Consider the following 27,741-nt stretch of genomic DNA (forward strand, 5'->3'; position numbering starts at 1 on the left):
ATAGTAGTTGCTGATGTATTGCAGCACTTATCTGGTAGTTGTCTTCATCCAGTATCTCAAGTGTGGACATCAAGCTCTCCTGATAGTCCCGAGAGTCCATTCATCATGTCCTAGTTGGTACAAAGCAGTCCAACGCGTTTCGATTGCTAAATCTCCTCAGGGACCTTTGGTAAAACGTGGTCTCCTTGTCATTACCAGTGCTAGCATTGCACTGCGTGCGGCAGTGCAATGCTATGAGTGTGAACCACGAGTGAGTGTGAACCACAATATGAGTGTGAACCACGTTGGATAAGGTGCTCAGTTACTACAACAGTGTGAAAGCGCATTACCTTCTACTTAGGTGTGAACTACAGCATAACTAGTGTCCAGTGATTCACACACTCCATTCATCAACTATTCTAGACTCTCAACAGAGGGACATTTGGTGGCTATATACAGTCTATAACGATGTTCAACCACATACTCCTAGAATAGAGGACTGTGAACGAATCTCTAGAGGTGCCACCTTTAAGGATGCAACTTAAGTACTATAGAGTATTTCATGTAATGATATTTGGATACTCATTATCTGGAAGTCCAATATCTTATGGATTATATTGAGGATATTTCTGTGGAACACTAAGTCACTGCATTTCAAGCAATGACAGCTGCACTGATGGCCGCCATTTATTTGTAAATTGAATATTTATATATGTTTTGCTACCATTGAAATCTATTTGTACACGTTTTAACTTACGTATCTATTAAAAGTTATATTTTAGGTTCCCTTTATATGGTCGATTTAGTGATTTGATAATTTGGGAGACCAGCACATTTTTGATCATTTTTTTTTCAGTAGTTAGTATTATATATAAGTAGTTAGCTTATATATAAGCTTTGGACTTGATAAAGGGAGGAATCCCGAAAGCTTGTCTCTACAAAATGCTGTTAGTCCAATAAGAAAGGTATTACAAGATACTGCAACATTTTATGATTTGCATCTGCATCATTGGACGAATACGGCTACTCAAATTTACTATATATATATATATATATATATATATATATATATATATATATATATAGCAAACAGATCACAATGTAAATCATGGCCAAAAAGTAAGGACTCTGCGGAACAATCACCACAGTTATAACTATGGCCTAGAGCAGTGGTCTTCAACCTGCGGACCTCCAGATGTTGCAAAAGTACAACTCCCAGCATGCATTTAGCTTTGCAACATCTGGAGGTCCGCAGGTTGGAGACCACTGGCCTAGAGGATCATCAGACAATGGGCTCATAATAAGAATTGCAATTCATCAAACTGTTTACCCTGTATTTTTTTTTGTTTGTTTTTTTTAAGTCTAAATTTGTCAAATAAATTGTTGCAGCCTGTTTCAGTGCAACTTTTCTGCAACTTTTCATTTCGAGCATTTTAGAACCATAACCACATTTTGGACTGCTTTAGATTAGTTTTTGCAGTGGTTAGTAATTTATCAAGTGCAACATTTTGGAAAAAGTCGCAAATTTGTGGCACAAAACCTCTTTGACACACTAACTCAGACTAACTCCCACCAGCTCTACAGAAGCATCTAAACTGGCACCATGCTGAGGTGATTTGGCCGCACGACATTTGATGAATTTGTCCCACGCACGTCATAATCAACGCAACATTTATGTTCCAAACCTGGACAGAGGTCAGACCCTAAAATCAATTCCCCCGCCCCCCAAAATAACACAAAATCATTCTTTCCTGTCTTCACATTACTGGGCTTTTGCGAGTCTACTAGCAACACTGGGAAAATTGGCTGTACAGCACCTGCCAACAAAACAATGTAGGCTCAGATAGTACTGTCTCCCTATATTATTCGGACTTACATGGCATTGAGAAATCAAGTGGGAATTCCTAAATGGGAAGAAAATGGGGGAAAACATTTACATTTATAATAAGAGGAAGGGATTGTGGGGGAGATTTATCAAAACCTCTGCAGTGGAGAAGTTGCTGAGTTGCCCATAGCAACCAATCAGATTGCTTCTTTCATTTTTGAAAAGACCTCTGAAAAATGAAAGAAGCGATCTGATTGGTTGCTATGGGCAACTCAGCAACTTTTCCTCTGGACAGGTTTTGATAAATCTCCCCCTATATATCTACATTATGGCACTGTAATATGGCCATGTGCAGGAGCCCTAATCTATCAATAGAACCAGCATAAACAGAGGCCCGCGCTTTTCCATCCAACAAATAAATAACGTTTATAACACTTTTTTGGCCTCTGGGTGTTTCTGTCAAGTCTATGAGGGAGCTTTTTCAAAACCTGTATAGAGGAAGAGTGGTGCAGTTTCTTATAGCAGCCAGATTTCTTCTTTCCTTTTTCAGAGGCCTTTTTATAGGAAAAGGGGGGGCAATTCAAACTTTTATTATGGAAAGGGTTAAATTACATTTCTTAACTTAAACAAAAAATATTTTTAACACTATTTTTTGGTCCCCATAAGAGGACTATAACATGCAATCATTAGATTGCATACACTTAACAATGCTATGCCATAGCAAAGCATTGATCAGTGTTATCGGTGCTCGATTGCTCCAGCCTGCCATGGCTGAGGTGAGCATTGGAGCACTGATCAGCGAGGAGGCAGATAAGGGCACTTCCGCCCTTCTCTCAGCTGATTGGGACATTGTTACTTCACTGTGATGGTCCAGATCAGCTCTGTTGAGCTGCCAGGAGTGTTTACTGTTAATTTTAGATGCTGTGATCAAGCTCGATCGTTGCGTCTAAGAGGTTAATGCCGGTAATCACCGCTATCCGTGTTGTCCAGCATAAGAAACGGGTCCCAATGGCTGATAGCCACCAGGAACACCCTGCTATGTACCACGCTCAGCTCCTGAGCCTGCGTCATAGAAGGGGAGAGGGGAAGGGGTTAAAATTGAAAGGAGCGATCTCCTTGATATGGGCAACTGCACCACTCTTTCTCTACACAGGTTTTGATAAATCCTCTCCATTGATCCAGTATGTGAGGGAATATTCTCTCCTAGAAGTATTGCTCATAGGGAGGTATATATTTTTATCCGACCGAGCCTGATCAGTGCCCGGGTGTTGTGTGGCCCCTATTAAGGATCCATACAGGGTCGGTGCACAGGGCCCTAATACAGGATCATTGTGTGTCTAGTCATTTCTTCACACCATGTTTTTCTTCCAGACAAGACAAGAATAGATTATAAGATGATCAGAAGGGTCTGTACAATACATTCATTCTGCACAACAGCTTCTGCTCGGCACATCCCAGACAAGCAACAAGGAATCTGCCACATTCTTGGCCATTCCCCAGTAAATAGAAGAGTTTGCCAATAGTCTGTGCCTTCATGTGGAACAAGTTACAGCAAGACGCAAACAGAGGCAGTAGTACTGCGCATATTTCACCTGTCATCACTATCACATCATCCGCCTAATAATTATTAGATCTGTCATTCTCGGCTGTCATCAGTGTTTGCACTTGTTTCGATGCCAGAGTTCAAAGCAAAGCAAATACTGTAAGAAGGCTGAGGACGCTTTAATGTGGGCAAATTCTGATACTTTAGGAACCTTTGGGAATTGTGACCACACACAGTCAATGAACGAGGGAATTACATTCTCTCTATAATACAGGCAGATACTGTATAATATTATGAAACAAAACTTTGTGGTTTAATCACGTGGTTCTGTGTGGAACTTTAATACATTTTATTCTATATCTATAATATTATTCATAACCATGGGTTGAAGTCAAGGTATTCTTGGCCGTCATCATCCTGTGAATAGATCTCACTCCAACCAGTGCCGTCACCCACAAATAGAATGCAAGGTTCAACATCAGTACGAAACATATCAGTACGAAACATATTATCCACATATACAGTAGCATTTCTGTTGCTAGCACACATCCATTAATAGTTATAAGTGAGGGTTTGGCGTGTCATTGGCGTGTTCAGGCTGCCTGTTGTTCTAGGTAAGGTGCGGTCCCTGTGTTCGGCATACCACATGTGCCCAGTGTCTCGCTGCCTGTGCCTCGTCCACTACTCTGCCATCACTGGCAGCACCCACCGGCCGGTGAGCATTAAGGGCCCGGCCGGCTGGCTGTAAAATAATGTATATGTACAGTGAAGATTTTGTTCTGTGCCCACTGCCCTGGCCCATGTTACATATAACCCATGTTACATATACACATGTGATGTCACTGTGCTTAACAATGTACTGTGACATCACTGTGTATTTTAACCCTGAGGTGTAACATCACTGACTGCATATTAACCCTGTACTGTGACATGACTGTGTATACTATCCCTATACTGTTACATCACTGAATGTATATTAACCCTGTATTGTGACATGACTGTGTGTATTATCCCTGTAGTGTGACATCATTGACTGTATATTAATCCTGTACTGTGACATTACTTATTACATTAACCCTGTATTGTGACTTAATGTACAAGATTAATATGGACAGTGACATCACAGTAAAGGGTTAATGTACACAGTGATGTCACAGTACAAGGATAATACACACAGTCATGTTGCAGTACAGGGATAATACACACAGTGATGTCACAGTAAAAGGATAATACACAGTGACACAACAGTACAGGGATAATACACAGTGATGTCACAGACATTCTTAACAATGTACTGTGACATGACTGTGTATTTTAACCCTGAGGTATAACATCACTGACTGCATATTAACCCTGTACTGTGACATGACTGTGTATACTATCCCTATACTGTGACTTCACTGAATGTATATTAACCCTGTACTGTGACACGACTGTGTGTATTATCCCTGTACTGTGACATCAATGACTGTATATTAATCCTGTACTGTGACATTACTTATTACATTAACCTTGTATTGTGACTTAATGTACAAGATTAATATGCTCAGTGACATCAAAGTAAAGGATTAAAGGAAATCTGTCATCAGCATCACCCGCACTAAGCCTGTTACACAGGCTTGTAGTGCGGGTGATGCTGATTAAAACGCTATGTACCTTATTAAAAACCGAGCAGTGGATGTTTAGAAATCTTTATATTTACTTACCTGTCAATCACAGGCTTGGGGCTCAGTTACGTCAGCGGGACTCTGGACTCGGAAGCGGGACTCGGCCGGCCATTGATGTAATGTTTCCTGTGATCTAAAGTTTTTACAAGTGCGCATGCGCGGGTTTACGCTAGCGTTAAACCGCGCATGCGCACATGTAAAAACTTTGGATCACAGGAAACTTTACATTAATGGCCGGCCGAGTCCCGCTTCCGTGTCCCGAGTCCCGCTGACGTAACTGAGCCCCAAGCCTGTGATTGACAGGTATGTAAATATAAAGATTTCTAAACATCCACTGCTCGGTTTTTAATAAGGTACATAGCGTTTTAATCAGCATCACCCACACTACAAGCCTGTGTAACAGGCTTAGTGCGGGTGATGCTGATGACAGATTTCCTTTAATGTACACAGTGATGTCACAGTACAAGGATAATACACATGTTGCAGTACAGGGATAATACACACAGTGATGTCACAGTACAGGGATAATACACACAGTGATGTCATAGTACAGGGATAATACACAGTGATGTCACAGTACAGGGATAATACACAGTTATGTCACAGTACAGGGATAATACACAGTGATGTCACAGTACAGGGATAATACACAGTGATGTCACAGTACAGGAATAATACACAGGGGTGTCACAGTACGTGGGGCAATATGGTGCTATGGGAAGGAACCTAAAATATTTGTCTGGCAGATTCTGCAGAGACAAGTCTTGTCTTTGAAAAGTAAACATGGCGGATAAAGAAGAAAAGGAGAAGTGAACAGAGAAGACATCTCCTGTGAGTTGCTAGATGTAACTGTAATCACTTATATGGTCTGCAGATCCTGTGTACAGCTGGTATCTACCACTACCACTATATGGTCAGTATATGTGGACATATTGGTGTCTGTATAGTGAATGTGATACAGTAACAGTATTGTGATGTTAGGCATTCCTCAGTTGCAATGGTAGTCATGGTGTGGCAGTATTATTTGTTTCTCACTGGTAACACACACAATTCGCAGTGTGCAGCTGTGTACATATTTCATTTTGTCAGGAGGTTCTGACCATTTTTCTTTTTCTACTGGTCTTATTGGTAATATTGGTCTAAGTATACAGATTTGGTCAGTAACAGTATGATAGTAATATGTATGGTGATAATATTCCTCCTTGTATACTGGTATTGTTGTTAATATTAGTCAGTATACAGGATTTGGTCAGTAATAGTATGATGGTAATATGTTTGGTGATAATATTCCTCCTTGTACACTGGTATTATTGGTATTATTGGTCTCAGTATACAGGATTTGGTCAGTAACAGTATGATGGTAATTTGTCTGGTGATAATATTCCTCCTTGTATACTGAAATTATTAGTAATATTGGTCAGTAAACTGGATTTGGTCAGTAACAGTATGACGGTAATATGTATAGTGATAATATTTTTCCTTTATACTGGTATTAATGGTAATTGTGGTCTTGATGTACTGGACAGAATTTGCCATGGGGCCCACAGGACACTAGTTACGCCCCTGGTCTTCTATCCGTCCCTTCGCCACTTGAGATTGGTGCCGCGGCAACAGCGCAACCATCTGACAGCCGATTGGATCACCATGTGAAGTCTGTAGAAAATTATGCGGGGCCTCATATCTGAGTTTCGCCTAAGGCCTCACAAAGTCTGGAGCCGCCTCTGCTTAAGCATGAAAGCAAAACATGATTTTTTAATATACAATTATACAGTGATATTTTGCAAACAGCTGTTCAGCTGCAAAAGGGTCAAGTTCAGTTGCACAGGGGCCAAGTGAGGAGGAGGGGCCCACTCAGCAATGTTCCCTTTAGGCTGTGCAGGTGTGCAGCCGCGCAGCTTCTAGTGATGCCCAGCTTACTTTAAACTTCTGCCCACTCACTACGTCCACATTTTACTGCATCTACATCTGCTGGATGCAGTTGTAGAGCAGCAGAATAGTGGGGAGGGAGCACCCTGCTCCACCATTTACTCCCATAGGCTGCAAACATCAGGCATGCTGCCTTTGAGCTGCCGGAACAAAATCCCCAAATTCGCAGGCATGATATAACTTATCTACGGCTTACAGGCTGCAGGACTAACAAAAGAGATTGTAGCTCCATTCATCGTTGGTACCAGGACAAGTTAAGTATTATTTTTTTCTGTTTGGGCACACAGGGTATTATTACTATATGGGGAATAGGAGACACTATTACTATATGGGGAACAGAGGGCACTAGCACTATATGTGGTACAGCAGGAATTATTACTGTATGGGGTATTGGGGACACTATTACTATATGGGCCACAGTGGTAATTATTACTATATATATTATTATTATATGGGGTACATGGGGCATTATTACTATATAGGGAACAGGGGGTACTATTACTATATGGGGCACAGCAGGTATTATTACTATATGGGCACAGAGGAGACATTATTACTATATGGGAACACAGTGACATTATTACATTATGGGAGCACAGGGGGATGTTATTACTATATGGGGGCATTATTACTATATGAGGCACAGGGGGACATTATCAGTATAAAGGGTCAAAGGGGGCATTATTACTAAATAGGGGAACAGGTGGCATTATTGCTATATGGGGCCACTTCTATAATACACATACACAAAAGTGCATAATCTTACATGGAACGACTGAATAAATAACACCAATGTGGCCTTGACACCATTATCGAAGGAAGAACACAGATAGTTCTGTAAAGTATGTCCTTTTTCTCTTCTATATTGTTCTATGTAGCTTTAGAAGGAATCAATGTGATTTAATATTCTGCAATGTTCTTTAAGGTGAATGCATTTCATCACCGGCAAGGTTACAAAAGGTGGCAGCAATTCATCTGAATGGAAGAAGATGTAACTAGTAACTACACAATCACAAATATCCAAATAAATCACAGCGTGACACAGCCTTATACTCGGGGACAAGTGTCTTGTCAGGAGATGAAGCGGAGGAATGAAACGGCTGCAATTATTTCAGAATTGGAATACAAAAACAGTAAAGCAATGTTAATGGAACTGGCACCACAAGCCATTGCTGCAGTATTGTAACTCAGGCGCAGAATACTGCGATCATAGAGCAACATCTGGAGCAAAACTACAATAGTCACCTCTTAGGGAACTACAAATCCAATGCAATCATGCTGGGTGAAACTAGGTAGGTATATAACCAAGCAAGCAGCAGGCCACATACAATTTTTATAACCAAACATTTCTTAAAGGGAAACTGACAGCGGCATCACCCTCACTAACCTGATTCAGTTTCCCTTTAAAGCTCTGTGACACAAGTAATGGCATATGGCTGTTTCCTAGTACATTTGCATAATAAAGAATATAATAATCCATTTGCTTGAATATGTAGATAAAACACAACTCTTGTCTTCTATAATGGAATGTTGGCCATAGTACAAGGAAAACTAATGATATAGAGTGCTCTGGATATCTGGATATCATCTCTATGTGATGAGAGGCAGCGACATGAATGGTCATCAGGGATCACTATATTTTCCCAAGGTACCTGTCGTAGGTAAATACCAGATTTTATGGAGTCCGTATCTCAACTTGGGAAAGCTTAGCAAGATATGGGAAAGCCAGGAATAGTTAAATCCCTGGCAAGACTTAGCTAGTTAGGGACTTAGGTAAGTCATGTTATCAGGCCTGGATTTTTATGGAATGAAAGGCAGGTTTGGTAGTTTCATCCACTTTCTGGTCCACTCCAGGTTTTCAGACTACCCCAGATCAGCACAGGTGCTGAAGACAGCTTGTCAATGGGCAATCTCTGACTGCTCTTATGCTGTTTTTTTTATGCCTGGCTCTGCGTGGATAATCTCCAACAGTGTGTACAGCTCAGGAATATCTCTACGATTTAAAAAAATGTTTGACATGTCAAAGAGACATGTCCAAAGTTTTGTTCTGTGTTCAGCTGTGGGCCTCACTTCCTGGCTCACTCCGATCTTCCCGGGTCCCGTTATAGGTCTATGGGGCCATCTCCTGCAAATGGACTTAGATTGTTGCACTTCTTCTGCACATTCTAATGATGGATACGGTTTGAACGTTCAGACCCTGACGAATCAAAACTTTATCTCTGTGACGTTTCATAAAATGACAGGCAGACTTTAAAGGCATACTCCAGGATATCAAAACTTATCCGATATCCCAAGCATAGGGGATAAGTTTCAGATGATTGCGAGAAGTCCAACCGCTGGTACAGCCGCAAACTTTTGTACGGGGCCCCAGCTCTCTGTCCAAATGGCGCTTCTCAACAACCGCATGAAGAGGAGGCCAACACACCCCATCAATGCAGCTCTATGGGAGAGCTGGAGATTGCCAAGTGCAGCGCCCTGGGTCCCCCATAGAGCTGCACTGAGGGGGCATGTCCGCTGCCACTTTGTGCGGTGGTTGACACGCCCCATTCAAGAGAAAAGCCAGGGCTCCTTACGGGAGATCGCGCAGGGTCCCAGCAGTTGGACCCCACCCCTCCGATCTGATACTTATCCCCTATACTTAGGATAAGAGATAAGTTTTATATACTGAAGATCTCCATTAAATTCATATGATTGTGCTACTTTGTGGAGCAAAATTTTTTCATGGTAAAAGAAGTTATCCAGGAATAGAAAAACAGGGCTAATTTTTTTCAAAAACAGCTCCATGTCTGTCCCCAGGTTGTGTGTGGTATTACAACTTGGCTCCCTGTTACGCTATGCGCTCCGGCCTCACTTGCTGGCCGTGAGCACATGGTCCACTTACCTTCCGCTGCCGACAGGGCTGGGACTCGCATTGCGGGACACACCCGCATGCTAGCCCCAGTCCGTCACTCTCCGGGTGTTTCCCCTGCCTCTGCTTCCACCTCTTTGCTCCGGCGCACGTGTCCCCGTTCCTTAGGGCGGAGCTTTAAGATTTAAAGGGCCAGTACGCTCATTAGTGTAACCACCTGTGTCTTGTTGATAAATTCCTCCACCCTCCTCAGTTCTCTTCCGGATCTTTGTTGCCTTGTGCCAAGTGAAAGCGTTCCATAGTATTGCCTTGCCGGGTACCAGATCTCCTGCTCTTGTGACCTTGCTTCTCTGCTGCCTGCCTACTGAACTTCTGCTACGTCCCAACTACGCTACTGTGCCGCCTGCCCTGACCTACAGCTATCCTGACTACGAGTTGTCTCATCCCTTCTGTGCTTCGCATCTCTTCAGCCGCCTGTGTGGTCGAGCAGTGCTGGGGGTAGCGACCTGGGTGCCGCCTGCAGCTGCAAGGCCATCCTGCTTTGTGGCGGGCTCTGGTGAAGACCAGCGGCACCTTAGACTCCGCTACCTGGCACGGTCCGAGTCATCTGCCACACAGGTCCAGCGGATCCACATACACCGGAGTTCCTGTCTTCAGAAACGTGTTACAACCCCTTTAACTTTATTCTATTGGTTGGGATGATTACAAACATACCAAATAAAGAAATAAAAAAATAAAAATGTAACTGATTTGCATCTCCATATTCACAGCCAAATAACTTATATTTTTTCATCTTTAGTTCTGTGTAAAGTGTCTGCTTTTTATTGAGATGAGAGAAAAGCGATCCTGGCATTCACTGTGTTGGATCAATATCCTTATTTTAATACGCTTTGGCAAGCTGAGATTTTTAGTTTTAATTATAAAAAAAATGGAAAAGGGGGGGGGGAAGACATTTTTATTTAGGGAACTTTTATGCTTTTAAACCTTTTTTTTTATTTTTTTATTTTTATGTCCTGCTAATTGTCTTGTATGAGCAGTCATTTGTTTGCCTACACAGTACACTGCAATACTACTGTATTGCCATGACAATTGATCAACACCCTGTGTTTGCATTGTGGGGTTGCCAGCTTCCAAATAACTCCCTAGATGCTGCATTAGCTATTTAAGAAATTATCTAGGGAGTTATACAACCGGCATTATAGTGATCTCTGATGCTGGCCACTGGTGGTGAGTGTCAGTTGCTGATAGCAGCTGGGATCCTCCATGGTTTGAGTGATATCAACTCTTGAGTCTGCTCCATACTTCCCCTGTGGCGGTGAAGCCCTGTGTTTCTACCTGTAGCAAAATATGCTCTGTATTTCCAGCAGCGTAAAAATGCAGCGTATACGTTACATGTGACCCTTCCCTTAAAGTAATGACTGCCGTCTCCCCCTGCTTCTTTTGCCTGACATGTGGCCCCATATTATAAATCAATGAGGAAATGTAACTGTTTTATTCAAGCACCATATTTATGATCCAATAAAAGCATCATGGTTTGACTCTTAAAGGGGTACTCTGCCCCTAGACATTATCCAAAGTGTCTGGTAGCGAACATCGGGTGCAGAAGGCAGATTGCGGGGGTCCCGTCGCTGGGGAACCCACTATCTCCCTGCTGCACCCAGCGTTTGTTTCGGCCGTCGCGCCCCCTCCTATAGACTTGCATTGAGGGGGCATGGCCGTGACATCACGAGCAAGGCATGACTGTGACATCACGAGTCTTCGACCCGCATCGCCAGTCATCTGGAATGGAACAAAGTTCGCTCCGTGCACCGGATTTCTGGGGTGCCACAGCCAAGACCGCAGGGGTCCCCAGCGGCGGGACCCCCGTGACAAGACATCTTATCCCCTATCCTTTGTATAGGGAATAAGATGTCTAGGGGCAGAGTACCCCTTTAACCCCTTAAGGACATAGGGTGTATCCATACGCCCCCGTTTCCAAGTCCTTAAGGACCGAGGGCGTATGGATACGCCCTGAGCATTTCCGGCCCCCGCCGCTAGCCGGAGGGGAGCCGGGGACGGATGCCTGCTGAAATCGTTCAGCAGGCATCCCGGCATATCGCCCAGGTGGTTTATTATGTCCCCCCATGTCGGCGATTGCCGCAGATCGCTGGACAATTCAGTCCAGCGATCTGCGGCGGATTCCGGGTCAATCGGGTCTCCAGTGACCCGATGACCCGGAATTACTGGCTGATCGGGGACATCAGAGACGGCCCCGAACAGCCAGAGCCAGCAGGGGTGAGGTGGCACTGGTGCCACCTCACGATCGCCCTGATTCGTCGGCCGGATTCCCGGCCGACCAATCAGGGCGCCTGCTGCGGGTGTCACTCCCGCAACCCGCTCCGCCCGTCTTCCGGAGGACGTGAGCGGGTGCGGGCAGAAGACCCCTGGTGCTGGGGACCCCGATCCCCGGCGTCCCTGTTGGGATCAGGGCCCCAGGAGCGACGGCGGCGGCGGGACTGACCTGTTCCCTGAGCAGCAGCAGGACGTGAGGGACAGCCTCCTGCTGTTGCTTAGCAACAGCTCCCAGCATGCAAAAAGGGCATGCTGGGAGCTGTAGTTATGCAACAGCAGGAGGCAGACCACCACAACTCCCAGCATGCCCTTATGGGCATGCTGGGACTTGTAGTTTTGCAACAGCTGGAGGCACATTCTTTCTATGGAAAAGTGTACCTTCAGCTGTTGTATAACTACAACTCCCAGCTTGCACAATCAGCTAAAGTGCATGCTGGGAGTTGTAGTGGTGCATCTGGTGGTTGCATAACTACAACTCCCAGCATGCCCGTTGGCTGTCGGTGACTGCTGAGAGTTGTAGTTTTGCAACAGCTGAAGGCACACTGAGTTAAGTAGCAAACCAGTGTGTCTCCAGCTGTTGCATAACTACAATCCCCAGCATCCCCAGCCAATGTAGTATGCCTCCGGCTGTTGCATAACTACAAGACCCAGCATGCCCTTCCGCTGTCCGAACATGCTGGGGGTTGTAGCTTTTGCAACAGCTGAAGGTACACTGGTTGCAAAAAACTGAGTTTGTTACCAAACTCGGTGTTTCACAACCTGTGTGTCTCCAGCTGTTGCAAAACTACAACTCCCAGCATGCACTGATAGACTGTACATGCTGGGAGTTGTAGTTTTGCAACAGCTGGATGTTTCTCCCCCCCCCCAATGTGAACGTACAGGGTACACTCACATGGGCGGAGGATTACAGTAAGTATCCGGCTGCAAGTTTGAGCTGCGGCAAATTTTCTGCCGCTGCTCAAACTGCCAGCGAGAAACTACTGTGAACCCCTCGCCCATGTGACTGTACCCTAAAAACACTACACTACACTAACACAAAATAAAATAAAAAGTAAAAAACACTACATATACACATACCCCTACACAGCCCCCCTCCCCTCCCCAATAAAAATGAAAAACGTCTGGTACGTCACTGTTTCCAAAACGGAGCCTCCAGCGGTTGCAAAACTACAACTCCCAGCATTGCACTGATAGACCGTACATGCTGGGAGTTGTAGTTTTGCAACAGCTGGATGCCCCCCCCCCCACCCAATGTGAACGTACAGGGTACACTCACATGGGCGGAGGATTACAGTAAGTATCCGGCTGCAAGTTTGAGCTGCGGCAAATTTTCTGCTGCAGCTCAAGCTGCCAGCGAGAAACTACTGTGAACCCCCGCCCGTGCGACTGTACCCTAAAAACACTACACTAACACAAAATAAACTAAAAAGTAAAAAACACTACATATACACATACCCCTACACAGCCCCCCTCCCCTCCCCAATAAAAATGACAAACGTCTGGTACGCCACTGTTTCCAGAACGGAGCCTCCAGCTGTTGCAAAACAACTACTCCCAGTATTGCCAGATAGCCACTGACTGTCTAGGCATGCTGGGAGTTTTACAACAGCTGGAGGCCCCATGTTTGGGAATCACTGGCGTAGAATACCCCTATGTCCTCCCCTATGCAAGTCCCTAATTTAGGCCTCAAATGCGCATGGCGCTCTCACTTTGGAGCCCTGTCGTATTTCTAGGCAACAGTCTAGGGCCACATATGGGGTATCGCCGTACTCGGGAGAAATTGGGCTTCAAATTTTGGGGGGTATTTTCTGCTATTACCCTTTTTAAAAATGTTAAATTTTTGGGAAAACAAGCATTTTAGGTAAAAAAAAAAATATTTTTTTACATATACAAAAGTCATGAAACACCTGTGGGGTATAAAGGTTCACTTAACCCCTTGTTACGTTCCCCGAGGGGTTTAGTTTCCAAAATGGTATGCCATGTGTTTTTTTTTTGCTGTCCTGGCACCATAGGGGCTTCCTAAATGCGGCATGCCCCCAGAGCAAAATTTGCTTTCAAAAAGCCAAATGTGACTCCTTCTCTTCTGAGACCTGTAGTGCGCCAGCAGAGCACTTTTCACCCCCATATGGGGTGTTTTCTGAATCGGGAGAAATTGGGCTTCAAATTTTGGGGGGTGTTTTCTGCTATTACCCTTTTTAAAAATGTAAAAATTTTGGGAAACCAAGCATTTTAGGTAAAAAAAAAATTTTTTTCACATATGCAAAAGTCGTGAAACACCTGTAGGGTATTAAGGTTCACATTACCCCTTATTACGTTCCCCGAGGGGTCTAGTTTCCAAAATGGTATGCCATGTGTTTTTTTTTTTTGCTGTTCTGGCACCATAGGGGCTTCCTAAATGCGGCATGCCCCCAGAGCAAAATTTGCTTTCAAAAAGCCAAATGTGACTCCTTCTCTTCTGAGACCTGTAGTGCGCCAGCAGAGCACTTTTCACCCCCATATGTGGTGTTTTCTGAATCGGGAGAAATTGGGCTTCAAATTTTTGGGGGTATTTTATGCTATTACCCTTTTTAAAAATGTAAAAATTTTGGGAAACCAAGCATATTAGGTAAAAAAAAAACATATTTTTTTTACATATGCAAAAGTCGCGAAACACCTGTAGGGTATTAAGGTTCACTTTACCCCTTGTTACGTTCCCCGAGGGGTCTAGTTTCCAAAATGGTATGACATGTGTTTTTTTTTTCTGTTCTGGCACCATAGGGGCTTCCTAAATGCGGCATGCCCCTAGAGCAAAATTTGCTTTCAAAAAGCCAAATGTGACTCCTTCTCTTCTGAGACCTGTAGTGCGCCAGCAGAGCAATTTTCACCCCCATATGGGGTGTTTTCTGAATCGGGAGAAATTGGGTTTCAAATTTTGGGGGGTATTTTCTGCTATTACCCTTTTTAAAAATGTAAACTTTTTGGGAAACCAAGCATTTTAGGTAAAATTTTTTAATTTTTTTTTACATATGCAAAAGTCGTGAAACACCTGTAGGGTATTAAGGTTCACTTTACCCCTTGTTATGTTCCCTGAGGGGTCTAGTTTCCTAAATGGTATGCCATGTTTTTTTTTTGCTGTCCTGGCACCATAGGGGCTTCCTAAAGATGACATGCCCCCCAAAAACTATTTGTCGCTCCTTCCCTTCTGAGCCCTCTACTGCGCCCGCTGAACAATTAACATAGACATATGAGGTATTTGCTTACTCGAGAGAAATTGGGTTTCAAATACAAGTAAAAATTTTCTTACCCCTTGCAAAAATTAAAAAATTGGGTCTACAAGAACATGCGAATGTAAAAAATGAAGATTTTGAATTTTCTCCTTCACTTTGCTGCTTTTCCTGTGAAACACCTAAAGGGTTAATACACTTACTGAATGTCATTTTGAATACTTTGGGGGGTATAGTTTTTATAATGGGGTATTTTATGGGGTATTTCTAATATGAAGACCCTTCAAATCCACTTCAAACCTGAACTGGTCCATGAAAAATAGCGAGTTTGAAAATTTTGTGAAAAATTTCAAAATTGCTGCTGAACTTTGAAGCCCTCTGGTGTCTTCCAAAAGTAAAAACTCATAAATTTTATGATGCAAACATAAAGTAGACATATTGTATATGTGAACCCAAAAAAAATTATTTTGAATATTCATTTTCCTTACAAGCAGAGAGCTTCAAAGTTAGAAAAATGCAAAATTTTCATTTTTTTCATCAAATTTGGGGATTTTTCACCAAGAAAGGATGCAAGTTACCATAAAATTTTACCACTAAGTTAAAGTAGAATATGTCTCGAAAAAACAATCTCGGAATCAGATTGATAACTAAAAGCATTCCAGAGTTATTAATGTTTAAAGTGACAGTGGTCAGAATTGCAAAAAATGCTCTGGTCCTTAAGGTGAAAAAGGGCTCGGTCCTTAAGGGGTTAAGCATCCTCTCTTTGGTCAATAGATAAAAATATTAGGACACCTACAGGAGCTTTTAGGATGTCCCATGATGGTCCTTTCTTTGCAGTTGTAGAAAGACTTTTTACAAGAGTTTGCCTGATTTCGTAGACTGCCAGATAGAGTAGTGTGATTCATCATTTCATAGAACATGTCTCCTCCGTTCCAAAGTCTAGTGGTGGTGGCTTTACTCCTCTCCATCAGATGCTTGGCATTGAGCTGGCTGATGTGAGGCTTGTGTGTAGCTGCTCAGCCATTGAAACCCATGTCATGAAGCACCCGGCAGGACACAAGTGTTTGTGCTGATTTTAATGCCATATGAGCATTGGACTCTGCAGTTATTGAGTCAGCAGAGCGCAGGTGACTTTTATGCTTATGGGCCTCAGCACTCCCTCAGTGACCCCCCCTCCCCCTCTGTAAATTGATGTGGTTTCCACTTTGTGTTGCTCTTAAACACTTCCACTTCTGTCTGATCGCCCTGCGATCAGACATCTTATCCCCTATTCTTTGGGTAAGGGATAAGGGGGGAGATGCATTAAAACCTGTGCAGAGGAAAAGTTGTCCAGTTGCACATAGCGACCAATCAGAATGCTTCTTTCATTTTGAAAAGGTCTCTGAAAAATGAAGGAAGCAATCTGATTGGTTGCTATGAGCAACTGGGCAACTTTTCCTCTGGACATGTTTTAATGAATCTCCCCCAAGATGTCTAGGGGCGGAGTGCCCCTTTAAGTACCTTTATAAATGTATTCCTAATCTCCTTATTATAGACCTAACACCCACACATTTATATTAGCATTTTGTAGTTATCCATCATGCGGCAGAGGGCAGATGACACTCTCATGCCTTGGCACTGAAAGCAATGGCATTTAACATAAATGTCTCCAATCTCCTTAACATAAACCATCAGCTCCATTTATCATCTGGAAACTATAAACAACAAGTCCCATTCCACCTGCGACATGTGTATTGACTCCAGAGTGTGTGCCCGTCCCGTGTTACCCAGCCAAGGTTTGAGTAGATGTGCGGTCATGACAAGCTGTCTCTTAAAACTGAACTAAAAGCCAAACAAGTAATATCCAAAAATATAGCCTCACAGGGAAAGGTTCCTATTCATCATGAGCTCTGGGCAGTCTCCGTACAGCCTGTGGTGGTGCCGCCTTTGCCCGTAGATCATGTAAAAGTGATCAGTACCATCTCCTCATTTTACGCTTTGGCTGTTGACATGCCATTTATCAGTATCTAGCAGTCAGTGACAGGAATTTATTTTCACTCTCTACCTCCTCCTATCCTTGACTTTTCTATTTATTACAGATCATGTGCTTGTCTGAGTGCCAGGATGTTCATTGCCCATTACAAAAAAAAAATTCCACAGAAAAAAAACAGTGTGCATCTGAGCTTATGATGCAGCCGCAAGCCAAATAATGTTCCAAATGCAACCTGGATCATTTACCCTATAATGTGGGCTGAGCTGAGTTCATATGAAGCCACATGACCTGTCATCCGTCACCAGAGATCATCATGTCTATTGTCGATGCACTTTCATTGGGAGGTTATGTCAGTTTTAAAGCATCAGGACCAAACACTGTGAAGGTAATAGACTGTAATGATGTCTCCTCATTACGTTCAGCTGCCATACAAGAGCCTCTCAATAAGCCTAGCCAGTCACTGCAATGGTGTTATTATAAAAAGGGACAAGATCAGGTCAGAACATTGAATTTTTATCTAAACAGCTCAATATCCCCCTTTATGATCTCCCGAAGATTGAACATGTCCAATTATTGTCCGGAATCCAAATCTTTGTTGGAAGTTTCATCACAGAACTTTCAAATGTGTGAACTGAGCACCGCAAAACCCACAGAAATCAATGGATGTGCTGTGAAGGTCGGAATACACATAGATTCTCCGTAGTGTGAACGGGGCCTATATGATCATCATCGGAAATCCGCCCTGACTGCATTGGTGGCGACGCATGTCTGTGGCTCCCACTGCAGACAGCATCTTCACCTGGAAAATCTACTGTGAGAATGGGCCCCAACTGTTTCACTTCAGTCAGTGCTTACAGTATCAAAATGGGCAATAACCCTACTAACAAGTTTTCAATTTCATTCATACATTTCCACGAGGAGTGACAGAGGAATGGAACAATACATTAACATTAATCCTGAACCTATCTTTTTACGTAATTTGCACAATTTTTCTTGGCCCTTCTTACTTCGGCATATTTGTTATGTATTTGTACCATTTTTGGGCACATTTGCACCTTGTTTTGCTTTCTGACAGATTGGGGTATGGCTATGCTGGAGTAAAGCTTTTAGACACAATTTGGCACAATTATTAGCGCCATCTCACTCCACATGATGGGGGGCGTGGAAATCCCCAATGCAAAAAAGTGATTTGAAAAATGTGCCAAATTCATCATATATTACCCAACAATGATAAATGAAAAAGTGAAAAAGGGCACAACATAGTAATGGGGAAAAAGAAGACGCTTTTTCTAATCCCATGCAATTCCTTTAGTCAAGCCTTTGATAATGGATAGGGCAGTGAGTACCCTGCTATTTCACAGCATGAAGGGGAGAAAGGGTGAAACAACACATAAAACCCTAGGGGGGGGGGGGGGGATTGTAGTCAACCCCCAAAAAAAGATTTTCCCATGATCACATAGCTTAGGGTGTCCATGAGATTACACATCATTTGATTTCTTGGCATGTCTTTCCGGTCCCAAGATATAAAGGTTTATAGTATTTGGTCAGAATTTTTGTCAAAACCAGTAGTGGAACCAGCCAAGAAAAACTATAAGGGGCACAAAAAGAACAATATTTTGGCATATGCTGGGTGCAAAATAGCTGATGGCAAAGGGTCCCGCTCCGGGGGCTCCTGGAACGCTGGATGTTGACGGAGGAAAATGTGGCAGCTACACAATCTTTGCAGATGACACCAAGCTTTGTAGCACAGTACAGTCTATAGAGGATGTGCATAAGTTACAAGATGACTTGGATAGACTAAGTGTCTGGGCATCCACTTGGCAAATGAGGTTCAATGTGGATAAATGTAAAGTTATGCATCTGGGTACTAATAACTTGCATGCATCGTATGTCTTAGGGGGGATTAAACTGGCAGAGTCACTGGTAGAGAAGGATCTGGGTGTACTTGTAGATCACAGACTACAGAATAGCATGCAATGTCAGGCTGCTGCTTCCAAAGCCGGCAGGATATTGTCATGTATCAAAATAGGCATGGACTCAAGGGACAGGGACATAATACTCCCCCTTTATAAATCATTGGTACGGCCTTACCTGGAATATGCTGTTCAATTTTGGGCACCTGTCCATAAAAGGGACACTGCGGAGTTGGAAAGGGTGCAGAGACGCGCGACTAAACTAATATGGGGCATGGAACATCTTAGCTATGAGGAGCGATTAAAGGAGTTACAATTGTTTAGTCTTGAGAAGAGACGTTTAAGGGGGGATATGATAAACGTATATAAGTATATAAATGGCCCATACAAAAAATATGGAGAAAAACTGTTCCAGGTTAAACCCCCCCAAAGGACGAGGGGGCACTCCCTCCGTCTGGAGAAGAAAAAGTTTAGTCTCAAGGGGCGACATGCCTTCTTTACCGTGAGGACTGTGAATTTATGGAACGGTCTGCCTCAGGAACTGGTCACAGCAGGAACAATTAACAGCTTTAAAACAGGATTAGATACATTCCTGGAACAAAATAACATTACTGCTTATGAAGAAATATAAAATCTCATCCCTTCCCCAATATCGCGCCACACCCCTACCCCTTAATTCCCTGGTTGAACTTGATGGACATATGTCTTTTTTCGACCGTACTAACTATGTAACTATGTAACTATGTAATAGGGAAGTATCAAACACTAGACCCACGTATCAAAGTCAAAAAATGCCACAAAAAGGTTTTGTAGAGTCACGGCCTAGTAGGTCATATGGAAAAGGGTTGTCAAGATAAATTACCTCTTTAATGTTTTTATAGGTAAAATTGTTTATTTATACTCGTTGGCCTTTTTATACAAACTAGTACAGAACATGTTGGTGTTGCACAAATAGCTATGAGCTATGTATAGCTCGAACACAAAGCCTGATTTAAAGGGAGATAGAATTATGCCTCTTTACCACCAGCCATTTCTCTTAGCTTGCACATGACTCATCTGCTATTCAAGCAGCAGCAGCAAAAAATAGAGAAATGTATGGAGGGCAATGACGCATAATGTAAATTAAGATATCGCCAGTATAAACAAATCACTCTTGTATTTTGTGCAAATGTGTCAGGGGAATAAAAAATATACATATATAAAACCATAAATACATTTCCCTGCAATGTCTGGAAAGAGACCTAAATATACGGCAGAAGATAGTTGCATTGACTTCCTCAACATAAAATCACCCAAACGGATGTTAAAACGACCTATAAAGCATGTGCTCCTCTGTCTGGTGTGGACCCGTGAATCACCAATTTGCATTTATATTGCATCATTCATCTATTTAATATGTTAAACCATTAAAGAGACATAAGAATGTGGAACTGGGAACCTCTAAGGCATAAAGTCATTTTATACATCTCATAATAAAGACATGCACTAGATTGTTAGGTATAAAGGATGATGTAGGATGTAGACCTCACAGGCAGCTCGTGTTCACAAACTATAGATCGAGTAGAGATGAGATATAACGTGTCTAAAAATATAGTTTACATCGCTGTTAACCTAGTTTTGCTAAATTTTCAGATTTTTTTTAATTCTCTTTATATTGTGATTAAGTTGGTAACGTTACTTTTAGAACAACTATTGAGTATGTTTCAAAAGAAGAAAAAAAAGTTGGAAATATACAGGGTGATACAAAAAGGATGGTGCAAAAGTAAATGGCCGGCAGTTCTCTTTGTAGGTGTAAGTGAAGCATTTTTCTGCACGTGCTGGTAATGTGAAGAAGCACCAAATTTATTAACTGGTTACAGAGCATTTGATAAATGTTGTGCAGGTCACATTTTCTGAAATTTCTCTCTCCACATACACCAAAAAGCTGAGCTAAGTCTGGGCTGGTGTAGTTTTAGAGACTTTTCAGTGGTTTTGCGAAGGGATTATGAATTGCGACAGCATATACAGTATTCCCCGCCAGGAGACGGTGGGGAGCGCAGTGGAGCCGCATGTACCGCCGGCATGTTAACTATATATATGCGGATCGCAGCGGGTCTCTGGAGAATGACCTGGTGCGTTTTCCCCCTTAGCCCCTGGACTTTAACTCTCATCATGGAGGGAGTCTGTCCATCATGGGAGTAGTAGTCCTAAATGTTCCAAAAGAGTCCCGCAGCTGGGGGATGTGCAAGTGCCATTCCTCAGTGCTGCGGTACTACAACTACTCCCATCATGGGACAGACTCTGTCCCATGATGGGAATTTTTATCCAGGGGCAGAGGGACAGATCGAAAGGAGGTCTCACTCCTGAGACCCCCTGAGATCTGACGTCATTAGAGGCGGAGCTACACCATCCAGGCCCGACTCTGATCTCATTATACGTTTTGCATAATGGAAACAGATCCTTTCTGGCAGTGTGTTCCCAAACAGGGAGATTCCAGCTGTTGCTTAACTACAGCCCCTCATGATGGGAGTTGTAGTTTAGCAACACGGGAGAGCACAAAAAATTTACTAACCCATTTTTTGTGTTTTTCTTTTCTTCTCATTTCAGATATGTGAGGGCGGAGGACTACGTCAGATTTGGTGGACTGCGATGATGACCAGCATTTTTTTTATTAGGGCTGTGGGTAAGTGTTTTTTTTTTATAAAATTTTTTTTTCATGGGTCGTGTTTTTTATCATTGAATTTACAGACTTAATAGTGAAAGTCGTCTTGTAGACGGAATCGATTACTAAGCCGGGGCTTAGCGTTAGCCTCAAAACAGCTAGTGCTAACCCCCAGTACCCACCACCACAGGAGTGCCGGGAAGAGCCGGTACCAAAAGGCCAGGAGCACCAAATATGGTACTCCTGGGCCAACAGGCTGGCGTTATTTATGCTGGGGAGGGCCAGTAAAAATGGTGCTTGCACACCCTGGTAATGTCAGAATGTTGCTGCTTGGTTGGTATCTGGCTGATACTGAAAATAGGGGAACCCTATGCATTTTTTCTTTTTTTTCCTTTTTATAAATAAATAAATGGCCATCCCCAGCCTAAATAACGCCAGCCTGTTACCATCTAGGCCAAGGAGCGCTATTTTTGACACTCCTGGCCTGTTGGTACCAGCTCTTTCTGGCACCCCTGTGGTGGTGGCTATTGAAGTAATAGTTGTTTTTTGGGGCTAACGCTAAGCCCCAGCTTAGTAATGGATTCCGTCTACAAGACGGCTTCTACGACTTAGCCTGAAAATTCAGTTATAAAAAACATTAATTCAGTCTAGAGATTTGACTTTGCATTTTACTTACTATGTATTACAAAAAAAATGTATACAACCCTTTCTGCCAGAAGTAAGACATTATGGACAGATCGTTTCTCACCCCCTCCCATTAACAGATTCCCGTCCCTAAGCAATACTTTCCTGTATGTGCTGCTAACAGATATAAGACAAGACATCTTACAGCTGAATTAAAGATGTTCTCTACAGAACAATAATTCTCATCTGCTGGCAGCTAAAAAGCCAAGGAAACAGCTGGACAGAAGTGATAACGTATCTGCAGGCCCTCACATCTCGTCCCTTTGATAAATCTACAGAAAGCATAGCCTGTGAAGGGAAGCAGAACATTGATGTCATTTTCTCAGTGACTTGGAGGAGTCTGGTGCAGAGAATAGAAGAAGTGACCATTGCTTCTCATGTAGACAGTCTCCCGCCTATGGAGAAGCTGATCTGACAGGAGTCATTCTCCACGGTGGGAGAGATAAGTGACAGTTAAATCGGCGGCTTACACTTCCGGAGCCTGTTGTTACAGATGGGATCTCCTAGGAAAGCATTGATTTTCTTTACATTGTTGCTTTTGCTATTTTGAAATTACTGGTCAGGGATTCACAATTACTGAACGGGGCAGAAAAAGCTCAGAGAGAAAGCAACAAATGAAGGGAAAACAAGTCAATCAAAGTTCTGCAGACAAAACTAAAATAACGCTAAAAGGATCAAATACAATATAAACGCTCTATTAGGAAGTTACTAGGCGTGCTATTTGCTACCATATGCACGGACTATAATTTGTGTACCATAATAATTATCATGATTGTCACGATGCCGGCTGGCAGGTAGTGGATCCTCTGTGCCAGAGAGGGATGGCGAGGACCGCGCTAGTGGACCGGTTCTAAGCCACTACAGGTTTTCACCAGAGCCCGCCGCAAAGCGGGATGGTCTTGCTGCGGCGGTAGTGACCAGGTCGTATCCACTAGCAACGGTTCACCTCTCTGGCTGCTGAAGATAGGCGAGGTACAAGGGAGTAGGCAGAAGCAAAGTCGGACGTAGCAGAAGGTCGGGGGCAGGCGGCAAGATTCGTAGTCAGGGGAGATAGCAGGAGTTCTGGTACACTGGCTTTTAAACACACAAAACGCTTTCACAAGGCACGATGGCAACAAGATCCGGCCAGGAAGTGCAAGGGAGGAGGTTAGATATAGTCAGGGACCAGGTGGGAGCCAATTAAGCTAATTGGGCCAGGCACCAATCATTGGTGCACTGGCCCTTTAAGTCTCAGGGAGCTGGCGCGCGCGCGCCCTAGAGAGCGGAGCCGCGCGCGCCAGCACATGACCGCAGGAGACGGGAACGGGTAAGTGACCTGGGATGCGATTCGCGAGCGGGCGCGTCCCGCTGTGCGAATCGCATCCCCAACGGCCGAGACAGAGCAGCGCTCCCGGTCAGCGGGACTGACCGGGAAGCTGCAGGGAGAAAGACGCCGTGAGCGCTCCGGGGAGGAGCGGGGACCCGGAGCGCTAGGCGTAACAATGATATAAGTTTACTCTAGGATCAAGATTATTAATATTAGCATATTAGTTTGTTAATAAATTCTAATGTATCTTTAGAGAAGTTTAGGACTAGAGCTGCACTACCATATGTTTTCCTGGACTTTTATATCATCCTAAGGATAGGCCATCAATATCTGATCACCGTCTGTCCCACTACAAGCCCCCCCCCCCCATTAAGTGGATTAAAGGGAATGTGGCACTCATTTATCAGACACAGCTTAAGTTATATGGTAATTATCATTGTCAGCAAAAGAAACAACCTATCTCTGGTGTCAAAAAGTATAATAAAGCAACTTACAAATGTAATGTTATTAGCCATAGTGCAGAGATCTTTCATATGAGCAGTGCCCTCTTGTAACCTTTGACGTCACATCACAGGCTCTGAATGAAGTCTGCCCAATCCATCATCCCCCTCCTTTCCTGTCAGCATAGGACTAGACCAGTGATATCAAGGGGGAGCTGGTATTACTGCTTATTACATGTATGACTCATTAGCTAAGGCAGCATCATGCTGTTACCAGTCATAGTAGTTTCAGTCAGAATGGGCTCCTTGCTGTTTTATCTAATGAGTCATAAGTCTAATGGGCAGTAATACCAGCTCCCTTCTTCACAGTCTTGTCTATGCTGACAGGAGGGGAGTGGGAAATAGGAATTGAGCCATTGACATCACAGTGTACAAGGGAGAGAGCAGAGCTGATATGGAGAGATTTGTGCACTAATTGCTAATAACATCATACAGTATTAGTAAGTTGCTACTTTTTGATACCATACACTGGTTCTTTCTTTCAGTTTATAACCACTTTTATAAGAGCACAGTATGCAGTAAGCTCTCTGACTAGTAAAAAGAAATGATTTAGCATGTAATGTTAAACGTTAAAACTACAGGATATTAAAAGTTAAAAATTCACCACATGCATCATACTGTTAAAGGGGTACTCCTATTGCACATCCTTTCCCTCTCATCAACCTATTTAATTGTCTAAATATCATTTATAAGTTATATAGAGCTATTTCCTCTCTTTGGTTGTCACTTACATATATGAAGTGAGGGAATTTCATCATCCAGCCATCCACTCTGTCTCTGTCCAAATCCCTCTCTGAAAGCAGCCCCCCTTCCTGAGAGATACAGACCATGTGGTTTCTGCCTTGCACTGATGAATCATGCTCTCTTCAGTGCTAAGAACTGGGAGGTGTATGCAGCCTCAGCCAATCAGACACTGAACCTCTCTCTGCTGCTCCGAGCCTGAGGTGGAGGCTTCTCTCAGAGAGTGAGCTGGCTGGCAGAGCAGAGCTGCAATGATTGCTGGGAGATGTAGGCAATGGAAAGGAAGGATGGCAAAGTATATCAAGCAGCCAGAGAAGACAACAGAGACCACAGGAGCCATGCATATCAGGCAGGATGGTTGACAGGGAACATATCTAGGTAGTGTGGTGGCTTTGGAGCTGTTTTATATATATATATATATATATATATATATATATATATATATATATATATATATATATATACTTCCCTGGAGTAGCCCTTTAAATACAAAACTGCTGTACAATACATCATGTTTATAATATACTTGTTGACATTGATATTGATAATTTTGTATTGTGCAGGTAACCTCTACTGGTACTTGGGGGTTGATAATCCAAATGATTGGTCATAACCGTGAAGACATAATTATACAAAAGGCGCAGAAATTCGACACAGTCTATTGATCCGGAGTACAATTTAAGACAAGACGATAAAGCAGAAGAATTCTGATACTGTAGCAGAGGCTTAACAGGCGGCATTAATATTCAGGGCAGGACTGCGGTGAATGACTGTCTGATCACAGACCTGCAAGTGCACAGAGTGAATGGAGATGTGTGTTCACATTAACAGCTGCTCCGAGCTTCTTTATCCGTATAGCCCTCTGCTCCGTCTTCGTCCTCACCTCATACCTCCTCTGTATACAAATACTAGGGGTTACTGAAAAATGTATGTACCGTATTTACATGGATAATATCTGCTTGGTGTACACCAATACATGGCACTACTACATTATACTACTCTGGACACAGTTCTACTGCTGCTCCTTGATTTCGCATTGGGCATTCAGGATGATTATAAAACTAAATTATTATAACATTTTGTATCATAAGGATGTCATCTCCTGTTCAGGACCTCTTTCCATAAGACCCTCTGTCTCTGTCTCTGACTTGATTGATAAGCTAAGTCATATTTAAAGGGGCAGTTCCGTGGAAAAAACATTTTTTTTTTTCAAATCAACTGGTTCCAGAGAGTTAAACAGATTTGTAAATGACTTCTACTGCAAAATCTTAACCCTTCCAGTACTTATCAGCTGCTGTATGCTCCAGAGGAAGTTGTGAAGTTCTTTTCAGTCTGACCACAGTGCTCTCTGCTGCCACCTTTGTCCGTGTCAGGAACCATCCAGAGTAATCCCCATAGCAAACCTCTCCCGCTTTCTGACGGACAGAAGTGTCAGCAGAGAGCACTGTGGTCAGACAGAACAACTAAACTTCCTCTGTAGTATACAGCAGCTGATAAGTACTGGAAGGATTAAGATTTTTAAATAGAAATAATTTACAAATCTGTTTAACTTTCTGCCACCAGTTGATTTGGAGAGAAAAAAAAAATGTTTTCCACTGGAGTACCCCTTTAATTCCCTCCCAATCTTAGTATTGTCTGTTTTTCCCTTTAGTCCTTATCATCCCATCCTGTGAATTTTGGCTATTGCCCAAAGGTTGGTCTGATCTGTTTTTCACATTAGAGTTTTGAATTTTAGATCAGTGTTTTCCAAACAGTGTGCCTCCAGCTGTTGCAAAACTACAACTCCTAGTATGCCCGGACAGTCAAACATGCTAGGGGTTGTATTTTTGCAACAGCTGGAGGCACACTGGTCTGGAAACACTGATCTATCTATGAGCATAGTCACATGACACCTCCCCGGAGCTGCGCTTCGTACACTGTCAGGACTGCCAATGAGCAGAGCTACGACCCTTAAAACAATGCGTGTAGTCTAGTCTTCTGCCTAATGAAGCCTGATGCCATTATCAGGGAAAATGGATGAATTGGAGACGAATCCCTTTGATTTATAGATATACGCACCACTTAATGCATTTCACCCCCAACCAGCTCAGAATTATGGTGTGAACATAGCACTGCATGCCTAATAGGAAATTAAACTGAGATGGATTGGACATAACATGGTATCTGATGCCCTGAAGCCTGTGAAAGTATATAACACCTCTCCGCTCATCTATCTTACGACAGAGACATTTAAAGTGACCCCGACAAAGTGCTAATAGTAGCTTGTCTGCCATTGAAATAATGAACCAAACCTACTACATTGATGTCATTTTTCACATATGAGGCCCGTCCATACAAGAAGCCCATTATCCTCCATTCTTCACTATGTGTCTGCGCGCGCGAGAAAAACCTAATAAATAACAATTTTTTTTATTGTGATAACATTGTCTTCCCTTAGGGTACGTTCACACGTATTCTTTAGCGGGTTTTTCGCTGTGTATTTGAAAGTGGGCGGGCTCTTCTCGGCTGTCCGCAGCAGAATTTTTGCGGCGGAATTTAAGCTGCGGAAAGTCCGCCACAGTCCCTACTGACTTCAATGGGGCTTGCGGTGGATTTTCCGCAGTGTACATTCCGCTGCGGAAAATCTGCTGCGGACAGCCGAGAAGAGCCCGCACACTTTCAA

At 43.1% G+C, this 27,741-nt stretch overlaps 1 protein-coding gene and 1 long non-coding RNA gene across 2 annotated transcripts in view; one reads left to right on the forward strand and one right to left on the reverse strand.

The window, feature by feature from the left end:
- The window catches only part of LOC130356996 (uncharacterized), a 33,308-nt gene extending 7,229 nt beyond the window's left edge, over nt 1–26,079 (forward strand). The window contains exons 2-3 of the long non-coding RNA XR_008889062.1: nt 21,794–21,869; nt 25,643–26,079. This is a non-coding gene — a long non-coding RNA (uncharacterized LOC130356996). The remainder of the gene's footprint in view (nt 1–21,793; nt 21,870–25,642) is intronic.
- The window catches only part of LOC130356995 (LHFPL tetraspan subfamily member 7 protein-like), a 286,403-nt gene that overhangs the window by 13,244 nt on the left and 245,418 nt on the right, over nt 1–27,741 (reverse strand). The gene's annotated exons all lie outside the window — the stretch shown is intronic.

This window comes from Hyla sarda, chromosome 2, assembly GCF_029499605.1.
Source record: "Hyla sarda isolate aHylSar1 chromosome 2, aHylSar1.hap1, whole genome shotgun sequence".
In the NCBI taxonomy this organism is placed as follows: Eukaryota; Metazoa; Chordata; class Amphibia; order Anura; family Hylidae; genus Hyla; species Hyla sarda.